Source organism: Chiloscyllium plagiosum, unplaced genomic scaffold (genome assembly GCF_037043375.1).
Source record: "Chiloscyllium plagiosum isolate Xiang-an unplaced genomic scaffold, Cpla_swu_hap1 HiC_scaffold_11, whole genome shotgun sequence".
Lineage (NCBI taxonomy): Eukaryota > Metazoa > Chordata > Chondrichthyes > Orectolobiformes > Hemiscylliidae > Chiloscyllium > Chiloscyllium plagiosum.
The window spans coordinates 23,842,439-23,855,250 of NW_028270149.1; the positions used below are offsets into that span (position 1 = coordinate 23,842,439).

At 40.3% G+C, this 12,812-nt stretch overlaps 1 long non-coding RNA gene across 9 annotated transcripts in view; it reads left to right on the forward strand.

The window, feature by feature from the left end:
* The window catches only part of LOC148148771 (uncharacterized), a 36,745-nt gene that overhangs the window by 8,392 nt on the left and 15,541 nt on the right, over positions 1-12,812 (forward strand). For 2 of the 9 annotated variants that reach the window (XR_015758620.1, XR_015758628.1), the window contains exons 2-4: positions 1,089-1,301; positions 4,937-4,964; positions 6,842-6,947. This is a non-coding gene — a long non-coding RNA (uncharacterized LOC148148771). The remainder of the gene's footprint in view (positions 1-1,088; positions 1,302-4,936; positions 4,965-6,841; positions 6,948-12,812) is intronic. The other 7 variants (XR_015758624.1, XR_015758621.1, XR_015758623.1 and 4 more) reach the window with 7 other exon arrangements.

Genomic DNA, 12,812 nt, shown 5'->3' on the forward strand with positions numbered 1-12,812 from the left:
AACTCCATGGCAACAAAACCCGTCAGGGTGCCAATCCAATTCAGATCCCCACAATGTTACTGTCTCACACCACTCCCCACACCACCATCCTGCTGCCTTCATTTTGTAAACTTCTCCCCTATGTATAAGATGGTAAAAATCAAACTCACTACACAAAGGTGATTTTGTCCAGTTTACCAATGTTATAGTGTTCCATTACTTGTCTTATAGTCAATACTGGCACAGGTATTGTAATCATCAAAGGTGATGAGTTTTTTTTTGGTGAGATGCTCCTCTGATTATGCTAACGTAAATTTTTGATATCATCTCTGCATGTCATTGTTGGCGTTCAGGCACTGCTGAGTATTGCATACTGGCTTCTAAAAAACCTTATTCAAAGTACCATGAGTCAATCACTAATATCCTTGCAAAGTGATAAAACAACAAGCTATCAAACTGAAAACAACGTGAATGCACGTATGCTAAAAATTTTGGCACATGTTGAACTACATTATTTTCAACAGTGTTACGACACAGGGTAAATTCTCCTGCTTATTTTAAAACCAGCAACACAGAAAAGATTTATCCTGTGCAGTAATCTGTTAAAATTTGAGTGGCCAAGAACTACTTAAAGTAAAAATTAACAACTTTATTTCTTAAAGTATAACAGAGAATAATTAACTAACAGCTATGTAAAGTCCTTACTCTAACCTATCTTTTACCTTCCCTTCTATAATACTAGTCTGATAAAACTCTCAATTAAGATTTACAAAACCACACTTCTTATCTCGAAACTAGGCAGCTTTTGGTTCTTCTATTTGGATCTTCCTGTATCTTCTTTTCTTCTTAGGAATTCTGATTCACAGGTTGCTGATCAAAAAGGTACTTTTAAAAGAGCTAATTTTCAGGCAGTCTTCTACCTGCTGTGGCTTGGCAGTTCTCCTCCCAACTGTTCAATTTTCCCTGGTCTTATACCCAAGAGCATTGATTGTGTCATTTGCTTTTAAGATTGTCAGTATCTCAATTCAATCTTGATTGGAAATTGGTATTTTTTCGGGGAATAATTTAAACTGATTGGCCTAATTTAAATCTTTTTTTGTCATTTCCAGGCAACCAGCTATTCCAGTAGCTGAAGCACATATTACATCGTGTCTGATTGAGAACACTTGATGCTGTTGCTGCTAGCTTTTAACTCTCTGAAAAGGTATAGTTCACCCACATCTTCAAAACAACAGAGACACACCAATGTTATGGACTACGTCAGACCACTCAAAACATTCTTAAGCAGACAGCCCCAGGCCATGACTTTGCAATTTGTTTCAGTAAGTGTACAATGAACATTACCTGGAGTAAGCTAGCGAGGTTGACTACTATCCAACTTGACTTAACTATGCTGTTTCGAATATACACAACAGTCCCAATAAGCACTCTCCCTTTAAAAAACAGTATAAATGGAACGCAAGTTTACAGGTTGAAGTTGAAGGTCAAACAAGAGAGAGAGTTTCCACACAGCTCCCTGTTGAACTTACAACCGGTTCAAGATGGAACTAAAACTGCTCAGATCAGCTAGCGAGCTGATCACTCCCCTTTCATTATACAGATCACTTATAAAACATGACCACTTTGGCCTGAAGTCTCATCTGTTTACATATAAACAAGTCTCATCTGTTTACATGTAAAATCCTTTTCATCTCTGTACCAAACCAGACTGATTGGAGCCCGGCCCGGTTTATTGCCTCTCTGAAAAAAATCAAGGATAGAGTCTCCTTGAGCCAAGGGACTGCTTTTAGGAAAAAGAGGGACTTGCTTTGTGACACCAAGGAAATGCTTTCATTATTCCTGGGTGCCTTAGAGACTTTGAGTAATCAGACCATTGGCTTATCAGGAGCATCATGTCCTTGAAGTTAACATCAATAAAATGCTATGATACAGTCAAACCACAGAGGATGCTTGATTTAACTATCCTAAAGGACTTGACCAAGAGATGGGAACTGATACAAAATTTAGCTGTCAAGCTTGCTGGCATTTCAGAACATAACATAGACATTGAAAATTATTGAAAAAGAAGTTGTGATGTAACTCATATCATGGCATCCCTGATATTTGAATTTATTAAACACAAGCACCAAGATGTATCCAACTACCACTAGATGTATACAATGATTGCAAAACCTATTTATTGGATTAAAAAAGTCACCAACTAGAGAAGCCAGATATTATTAAGCAAAATAAATACTACAGGCCAAACTAAGAGATATGAAAAACAAATGATGAGAACCAGGCTGCAAAACTTCATGAAGCAACTGATAAATATGACTTGAAGGCTGTCCATGAAGGTCTCTGGTTTTCCCATGGTTCCCAAAACAGTATGATGCCTCTTAGACATAAATCAGCTCCTGATGAATAAGTATGGCATTCTGTCTAATTAAACAGAGCACTTTATCAAGTTCCTGAATCTAAGAATCTACGGAGCTCACCCTTGATCTATCTCAAACTGAAGTTTCCAAGATTATGTGCAATTCTGGTCTCCCTGCTATAGGAAGGATGTTGAAACTTGAAAGGGTTCAGAAAACATTTACAATGAGTAGGACTAAATTACTGCAGATGCTGGAATCTGTACTGAAAACAACAAGTTCTGGAGATCACAATGGGTCAGGCAATATCCATGGAAAGAGAGTAGCTAATGTTTCAAGTCCAGGTGACCCTTCATCAGGGCTGGAATGAAGTGTGGAGCAACAGCATTTATGCTATAGTTCGGGTGGGTGGTGGTGGGCATAGTGGATGTAGAGTGCAGGGAGTTCACATGAGGTGATCAAATGTGAGAATGGCAGAACAAGGAGTCATCTGCCAGATTTAAGGACAATAAATGAGATTGGGGAGGGGAGGACATGATAACAAAATAACAATTTAAAGGTATTGTACTCAATATTAAATCTGGAAGGCTGTGAAGTTCCTCGTCTGAAGATGAGATGTTGTTCCTCCAATTTGCACTGTGTTTCACTGGAGTAATGCAACATGCCGAGGAAAGACATGTGGGAATACAAGCAGGACGCTGTGTTAAAATGACCAGCTATGGGAAGAATGGGGTCCTGCTTGTGCACTGACTGGAAATGTTCGACAAAGTGGTCACCCAGTCTGTGTTTGGTTTCTCCAATGTAGAGTAATTCTCATTGGGTGCAGCAAATACAATGCACAAGATTGGAGGAGGTACAGGTGAAATGCTGCTTCACATGAAAAGTATTTTTAGTCCCTTGGATGGTGAGCAAGGGGGAGGTGAAGGAGCAGATGTTGCACCTTCTGCAATTACATGGGAAGGTGCCGAGAGAGTGTGGGTGGGGGTGATGTTGGTGGGTGTAGAATAGACTAATATGTCCCGGAGGGAACAATCCCTGTGAAATGGGGATAGGAGAGTAAGGGGAAGAAATGTTTAGTGGTGGCATTCAGCTGGAGTTGTCTGAAATGGCGGAGAATAATCCTTCGAATGCAGAGGGTTGTGGGATGAAAAGTGAGGGCAAAGCGGAACCTGATCACACTATTGTGAATGATGGGAAGGTGCAAGGGCTGAAACACAGGTGATAGGTTGAATGCTGTTGAGGGCCCTGTCAACCACAGTGGGCGGGAAACCAGAGTCATGGAAGAAACAAGCCATGTCAGCAGCGCTGTTTTGGAAGAAGGCATCATCCTAGCAGATGCGACATGGTGAAAGAATTGGGAGAATGGGATGAAGTCCTTGTAGGACATGGGGTGTAACGAGCTGTAGTGAAAGTAGTTATAGGAATCCATAACTTTAAGTAGATGGCAGTGGGCAGTTTATTCTCGGAAATGGAGACAGAGTGGTCAAAGGAAGGAAGGGAAGTGTTGGAAATGGACAATGTAAAAATTACATAGAGGTGAAAATTGGAAGCAAAATGAATGAAGTTTTCAAGGTCATAGCGGGAGCATGAAGCAGCACTGAAGCAGTCATCGAAGTACTGAAAAATAAGTTGTGGGAGGAGGCCGTTGTAACTCTGGAACATATCCCATAAAGAGGCAGGCATAACTGGGACCCAGATGAGTGCCCATAGCCACTCATTTGACTTGGCAGAAGTGAGAAGAATTAAATGAGAAATTGTTTAATGAGAGAACAAGTTCAGCCAAGCAGAGGAGAGTGGTGGTGGATGGGGATTGTTCAGGCCTCTGGTCAAGGAAGAAGCTGTGATCTCTCAGACTATCCTGGTGGGGAAGGGAGGTATAGACGGATTGGACATCCATGGTGAACAGGAGGCAGTTAGGGTGAGGGAATTGGAAATTGTCAATATGATGGAGGGCATCAGAGGAATTGCAGATGTAAGTGGGCACAGTCTGTACAAGTGGAAAGAGGATGCAGTCAAGGTAGGAGGAAATGAGCTCACTGGGGCAGGAACAGGCTACTGAGGGGGTGACCTTATAGAGGTATATAGAATCATGAGGGATATGGATAGAGTAAATAGATAAGGTCTTTTCCCCGGGATGGGGATGTCCAAAACTAGAGGGCATAGGTTTATGGTGGGAGGGAAACATATGAAAGGGACCTGAGGGGCAACCTTTTCACACAGAGGGTGGTGCGTTTATGGAATGAACTGCCAGAGGAAGTGGTGAAGGCTGGTACAATTACAACATTTAAGAGACATCTGAATGGGTATATGAATAGGAAGTGTTTCAAGGGATATGGACTAACTGCTGGCAAATGGGACCAGATTTATTTAGGATATCTGGTTGGCATAGACAAGTTGGACCGAAGGGTCTATTTCTGTGCTGTATATCTCTATGACTCTAAACAGCTGTCTGAGGTTAACTTTAAGGGAAGCGATGACATTCCATGCAAAATATTCAAGAGTGGGTTTGCATTGTTAAGAAGCTCACTAACCTTTCCTGCTTAATCTGAAATCAGGGTCTTGTATCCCAAGGTTACAGAGATGCTTCCTTTTGGTTTTTACAGATGAGTTATGGAAACAAGTCCATCTATGGTAAGCAGAGTGATATTTCACTTTTGTCTGCAATGAAAAAATGTTTTCACGAGTTATTCTCAACAAGATTGTCATTGATCTTCTAGACTGAGCATTCCCAGAAACACAATGTTGCATTTGTGCTACATGAGAAATAATTGACATGGTGCTTGATGCATATAACATTCAAGCAAAAGTGTGCAAACAGTTCAAACACATGACATAGCAAACTGAGAAAGTTTAAACTGGGCTGTGGACTATGGTTGCCCTGAGAATAAGATTGGTATCATTTGTTCATTTAATGATTGGATGATGGCCAACATGATACAGAATGGCGCATCAACAGATATCTTTCTCATTGTCTGTGAGTGGCACCCAGTAAGATTGCATAATGGCTTCAGTTTAGTTTGCCATCTATTTTGTGGCCATGCTCTTGTATGCATTCAAAGATGTTGAAATAGGAGTACACATTAAGTACATGACAGACAGCATCCTCTTCAATCTGCAAATACTTAAGTCTCGCACAAAGATCATACAACAGCTGCGAAATGGACACCTGTTTGTCATGACGATGCTCTGAATGTTGTTCTGCTCACTGGCGTACCACAGTGGAAATCAAGGCCCGCTTTTCCAAGAATTATCACAAAAGTTTGCAAAATTCCCCAATGTAGCTGATTTTCAGATCAGGTTGACCGGAAACACAGACCATGTTTCTGTACTTAACAAGAATGACTATTAAAAATAAATAGACTATAGTTACAGATGACATATAATCACTAGTTAAAAAGCGAAACCTTTTATAAACATCCCCCCTCTCTCTGTCTCTGTCTCCCTCTCTGTCTGTCTGTCTCTCTCACACATTCATACACACATGAACATGTTATGGACAGAAGAAAAATGGCAAACATCATTGCTGTGCAGTTTGCTGATAAGCTGAGGCGTGTACATAATTGGAGATTCAGCTGGCAGCAAGTAGCTGATTCACATGTGGACTAGTGACCAGTTATTGATGACAAAGACCCTCTGCCTGCCAATAACAGTTGATTGATTCTCAAGTAGCTGAACAGCTTAGGGCTATGAATGAGACTGTGAGTAACCTTCAGACCTTTCTGATTAGCACAAGAACAATCTCAGCAGATTGTGAAAACAACAAGACAATCTATAATCCTATCAATACAAGAAGAATTTCTGGGTTTTAAAGTTTAATTGTGCAAATGCGCCAACCAGAAGTTGTTGTCAGATCAGCGCATTGATAATAGTTAGCATGATTATCCTTGCCATTATTTTTGTAGCAACACTTGACTTGAAAAAGCTGACAGATATGTGAAGGTTTTTGATATGTTACAAAAGAATCGCCCATGCCATTGCCTGACTCAGAGGCTTCGCTGTTTTAGAAGTTTAGGAATATTTACAAATACAGAGATATTATCTGAAGCACTGATTTACAGTATTTGAACAATTAAAATTCCATTGTTATTTAAACATATTCTGTGATTTTCAGTGTTCCGAGAGTCGAATTTAACAATACTGCCATTATTTGTGAAAACCATAAATGAATGGTTAATACTCATATTTTATGTACTATAAGTTTTATTCCTAACTATTTTAATGTTGAGAATGTAGAGTCCTTTTTTATTTAAACAGTATACAAGATGCAATAATTGAGTTAGATATTTGATTTTAAAAGAAACCATTTGAGGTCCTACCCTGCAGAGAGTAGAGACAGAACTAGGCTTTGGCAACATTGTTAAATGGGTTTCAATAGAAATGCTGGAGTTTGGCAGCAGATGGAGGGCAAATCTGGGGTTTGGGAGAACTATGCAATGCAGAGCTGTACTGCAGTTTATTTAGCGAGGAATTAGTTGAAATTTTGCTTACTGGTGTGTTTCTGATATCAGTCAGCACACGAGAAGAAGGCGGGGCTGCATGCTGAAACAGACCCACAAGTATTGACTTGTGCCTTCTCAAGGAATTCTGTGCTTGGTGTTTAGTGGTTGAGTCTGGGTATGTACCTGCTTTTTTTTCATTTGAGCATGTCTGCGCGTGTTTTAATTTCACTCGTTTACCCTATTACACATGCACAAATATACTATAAAGCTGTGCTAATTAGAGCTTTCACAATTCAAGTTAAGCAGGCAGTGGTGACAATGAGTAGAAATAAAAAAACTTAAAATGTAGGCCGTTTTATTGGTCTCCTGGGACCAGCTGTGAAATGGTCGATAATACAAATGCAGAGAACAGACCAGCATGTAGCAAAGGCTGGATGGTTTTAATAAGGGCAATTTTAACTTTTACATTAGAATAAGCAAGCAAGCAGATTTCAGAAAGGTGGCAAATTTCTTAAGAGTATCCAGGATACTTTTCTGAGACAATATGGCCTAATCCATCAAGGCATGCCAAATTTGACATTGATAACAGCTTAATAATAAGGGAATATTTAACTAATAGTAGTAATAACATGATTGCGCTCAACTAGTGTTTGAGCTTTTAGATTTTGGTAAGACTGACTTTGATGTGATGTGGCAAAGACTGTAGTAAATTGGACAAATCTATTAATAGGTTAAAAAAGATAATCACTGGAAGATGTTCAATAAATCATTTGTTGTATAAACTAGTTCTGTACCCCAAAGGATATGAGCTCTGTTTGCCAGAAAGTCAAGACAAAACTTAAATGGAATGCATGTGAAATGCAAAACAAAAAGCACAGATCCTGACAGATGTAAAAATCTTGAAAACTGGGAAAACAGCTGGCAAGAAGTATAAAGATTTGTGTATTAAAATGAATGTGCAAAATCAACAGTGATGATACTATGGCTGGAAGAGGTGTATTTTGTCCCTTTTCTTTGAAGAGAGAATTTTGAGACAGGTAATGTGTGACTCTTCCAAGCCAATAAAGTAAACAGCTTGTGAAGGCCTAGGTTCTTTTTTTAAAAAAATTAGAAAAATAGAAGCAACATGACTGGGTGGAGTCAGACACCCGCAGAACCAGGGTTTTAGTTTAGCTTTTAGTTGTTAGGGTTTTGAAGTTGGTTGTGGAAGCTAATATACTTCACTCGGCTACGGCAAAAAACTTGAGTTCTCTGTTCATGACAGTGTTTTCTCTTGGTGTTCTTTTTCCTGGACTGGAGAACATTGCATGTGAGACAATCTATTTTACCGAATTTGGCTTTGCAAGGGTTTGTTTATGGGATGAAACTAAATTTGAACAGTTGCTGATAGGTATTTAAATAGTCTATTGCTCTGTTAAGTTTTCCAATAGAGTTGAAGTTATACCAATTGGGTGTAAGAACAAAGTGTGTTTTGCTTAAAGCTCAGTAGCGTGACCAATTGAATTACATTTGGAAGACAGCACCTGGCCTTTAAGCTTAGTGTCCAAGCTATTTCCTTTATATATTTGAGGGAGTTTGGTCTGGTCCAAAAGACATTATAAAAATGTTTACAATTACAATAGAAAAATAGAATGGCCAGGTTCAACATCGGCTGAATGAAAACTGGTAAAACAAATGATGATATAGAGGCATAGAGATGTACAGCATGAAAACAGACCCTTGCTGACCAAGTCCATGCTGACCAGATATCCAAACCCAATCTCGTCCCACCTGCCAGCACATGGCCCATATCCCTCCAAACCCTTCCTATTCATATACCCATCCAGATGTCTTTTAAATGTTGCAATTATACTAGCCTCCTCTGGCAGCTCATTCCATACACGTATCACCCTCTCAGTGAAAAAGTTGCCCCTTAGGTCTCTTTTATATCTTTCCCCTCTCACCTCTAGTTCTGGACTCCCCCACCCCCCATGCCAAGGAAAAGACTTTGTCTATTCATCCTATCCATGCCCCTTATAATTTTATAAACCTCTATAAGGTCACCGCTCAGCCCTAACCCATTCACCCTCTCCCTATAGCTCAAATCCTCCAACCCTGGCAACATCCTTGTAAATCTTTTCTGAACTCTTTCAAGTTTCACAACATCTTTCCGATAGGAAGGAGACCAGAATTGCACGCAATATTCCAACAGTGGCCTAACCAATGTCCTGTACAGCCACAATATGACTTCCCAATTCCTATATTCAATACTCTGACCAATAAAGGAAAGCATACCAAACACCTTCTTCACTACCCTATCTACTTGCGACTTCACTTACAAGGTGCTATGAACCTGCACTCCAAGGTCTCTTTGTTTAGCAACACTCACGAGGACCTTAACATTAATTGTATAAATCCTGCTAAGATTTGCTTTCCCAAAATGCAGCTCCCCTCACATTTATCTAAATTAAACTCCATCTGCCACTTCTCAGCCCATTGGCCCATCTGATCAAGATCCTGGAGTAATCTGAGGTAACCTTCTTCGCTGTCCACTACACCTCCAATTTTGGTGTCATCTGCAAACTTACTAACTATACCGCTTATGCTCACATCCAAATCATTTCTATAAATGATGAAAAGTAATGGATCCAGCACTGATCCTTTGGCACTCCACTGGTCACAGGCCTCCAGTCTGAAAAACAACCCTCCACCACCACCCTCTGTCTTCTACCTTTGAGCCAGTTTTGTATCCAAATGGCGAGTTCTCCTTGTATTCCGTGAGATCTAACCTTGCTAACCAGTCTCCCATTGGGAACCTTGTCAAACGCCTTACTGAAGTACATATAGATCCCATCTACCACTCTGCCCTCATCAATCCTCTTTGTTACTTCTTGAAAAAACTCAATCAAGTTTGTGAGACATGATTTCCCACGCACAAAGCCATGTTGACTATTCCTAATCAGTCCTTGCCTTTCCAAATACATGTACATCCTGTCCCTCAGGACTCCCTCCAACAACTTGCCCATCACCGACATCAGGCTCACTGGTCTATAGTTCCCTGGCTTGTCCTTACCACCCTTCTTAAACAGTGGCACCACGTTAGCCAACCTCCAGTCTTCCGGCACCTCACCTGTGACTACCGATGATACAAATATCTCAGCAAAAGGCCCAGCAATCACTTCCCTAGCTTCCCACAGAGTTCTAGGATACATCTGATCAGGTCCTGGGGATTTATCCACATTTATGCATTTTAAGACATCCAGCTCTTTCTCCTCTGTAATATGAATATTTTTCAAGATGTCACCATTTATTTCCCTACATTCTATATTTTCCATGTCCTTTTCCACAATAAATACTGATGCAAAATACTTGTTTAGTATCTCCCCCATCTCCCGCGGCTCCACAGAAAGTCTGCCTTGCTGATCTTTGAGGGGCCCCATTCTCTCCCTAGTTACCCTTTTGTCCTTAATGTATTTATAAAAACCCTTTGGATTCTCCTTAACTCTATTTGCCAAAGCTATCTCATGTCCCCTTTTTGCCCTCCTGATTTCCCTCTTAAGTATACTCTTACTGCCTTTATACTCTTCTAAAGATTCACTCGATCTATCCTGTCTATACCTGATATATGCTTCCTTCTTTTTCTTAACCAAACCCTCAATTTCTTTAGTCATCCAACATTCCCTACACCTTACCAGCCTTTCCTTTCACCCTAACAGGAATATACTTCTCTGGATTCTTGTTATCTCATTTCTGAAGGCTTCCCATTTTCCGGCCGTCCTTTTACCTGCGAACATCTGCACCCAATCAGCTTTTGAAAGTTCTTGCCTAATACTGTCAAAATTGGCCTTCCTCCAATTTTGAACTTCAACTTTTAGATTTAGTCTATCCTTTTCCATCACCATTTTAAAACTTTTGTCCGAAACATCGATTTTCCTGCTCCTCGGATGCTGCCTGACCTGCTGTGCTCTTCCAGCACCAGTCTTATCTAGACTCTGATCTCCAGCAGCTGCAGTCCTCACTTTCGCCTTTGTTGTCAACTGTACCAGATTGAAATCTTTCCTCCCTATCTCCCTGGGTGCCTCCCTCCCCCTCCCCCACATTACTAGTTTTAAATCCTCCCAAGCAGCTCTAACAAATCTCCCTGCCAGTGTATTAGTCCCCTTCCAATTTAGGTGCAATCCACCCTTCTTGTACAGGTCACTTCTACCCCAAAACAGCTTCCAATGATCCAAAAATGTGAATTCTTCTTCCATACACCAGTTCCTCAGCCATGCATTCATCTGCTCTATCCTCCTATTCCTGCCCTCACTAACTCGTAATATCGGGAGTAATCCAGGTATTACTACTCTCGATGATCTCCTTTTGAAATTTCTTCCTAACTCTCTGTAACCTTCCATCAGAATCTCAACCTTTTCCCTTCCTACGTCGTTGGTTCCAATGTGTACAATGACCTCCTGCTGGCCCCTCTCCCCCTTGAGAACATTCTGCACCCTCTCTGAGACATGCTTGATTCTGGCACCAGGGAGCGAACACACCATTCTGATTTTTCGCTGCTGGCCACAGAAACGTCTGTCTGCACCTCAGACTAGAGAGTCCCCTAACACAATCGATCGCTTGGAACCCGACGTACCTCTCATTATATTAGAGCCAATCTCAATACCAGAAACATGAATGTTCATGCTGTGTTCCCCTGAGAATCCATACATTTTCCAAAACAGCATAGTTGTTTGAAATGGGGATAGCCACAGAAGACCCCAGCAGTACCTGCCCATCTCTCTTTCCTTTCGTGGAGTTAACCCATCTGTGTGACTATATCGGTGACTTTCCCCCCCTTCCTATAACTGCCATCCATCACATTCCCTTGCCCTTGTAAATTCCTCATTACCTCTAACTGCCTCTCCAACCGATCCATTCGATCTGATAGGATTAGCAACCAACGGCATTTATTGCAGATATAATCCTCAGTAACCCGTAAACTCTCCCTAAACTCCCACATCCTACAAGAAGAGCATATCACTCTACTAAGGGCCATTTTGGTTTCTTTCAGTCTTCAGACCCAGAAAATAGCACTGACTTATTCCTCTACAAAACATTGCATCCAGGTTAAATGAATACTTATGGCTTATATTTTAAATTTAAGCAAGAGACATAGCTCAATAAAACATATAATCAAGAAATAACCCACTCTACTCACTACTGCAGACTTATTTTAAGTCCGCGCTTAAAATCCTCTTAAAATCTCCCAGACAGGTTCCTCCAAGATCAGTTGTGAATTTCACTTTTTTAAAAATTTTCCCAGACACACACCGATGTCCAGTGATATTTGAATTCAACAGCAAAGGCAGTAACTGCTAACTCTGTCAGTTAGCAATGTGGGTTTCTTTCTCTCTCTCTCTCTTTCTTGCACTGACCTCACCATGTGCTTCCTTTGTCTGTTCTTCTCCCTTCTAAAACTGCTGTTGTTTTGACTTTTTTTTTCCAAAGTTCCAAAACAATGCAACAGCATATAAAACAGTAATTGCTGCTCCCGGAATTTGAGGAAATCACCTCCAACAACTAAAATACCTCAAAAAAGGAGCAGTTGTTACAGCCAGAAATTTTTCCCATCCTCCATCTTGGATTACCACTGTCAATGAAAATAAGAAAGTGCTAAAAATTACGAATCATTACTTTGTGTTTATCTTATTTCTGAACTAAAAGTACAATGTCCTGACTATCCCACGGAAATAATTATTGAATCTGAAAAAAGAGAAATCAAAATTAATTTATGCGAAAAAGTAATTAAGAAAGTAATGGCACTAAACAGTGGCAAATTTCCAGGTCTGGGTGATTTTGTCTCAGGGTTTCTTTGGAGGTTCTTGAGAGTGTGGCAGGTGCCATAGCTACAGTATTGACCTGCTTGGGAAATTGGCTGAGGCGAAAATGACAAAGTAGGTTACTAGATATGTGCTGTGATTGGCAAGGACCTGAGTTGGGGCATTAACTATTCAATATTTGTATTAATTACTTAGGTTTTTAGATTAAAATCTATATATCTAAATTTAGTGATGACTGAAAAATA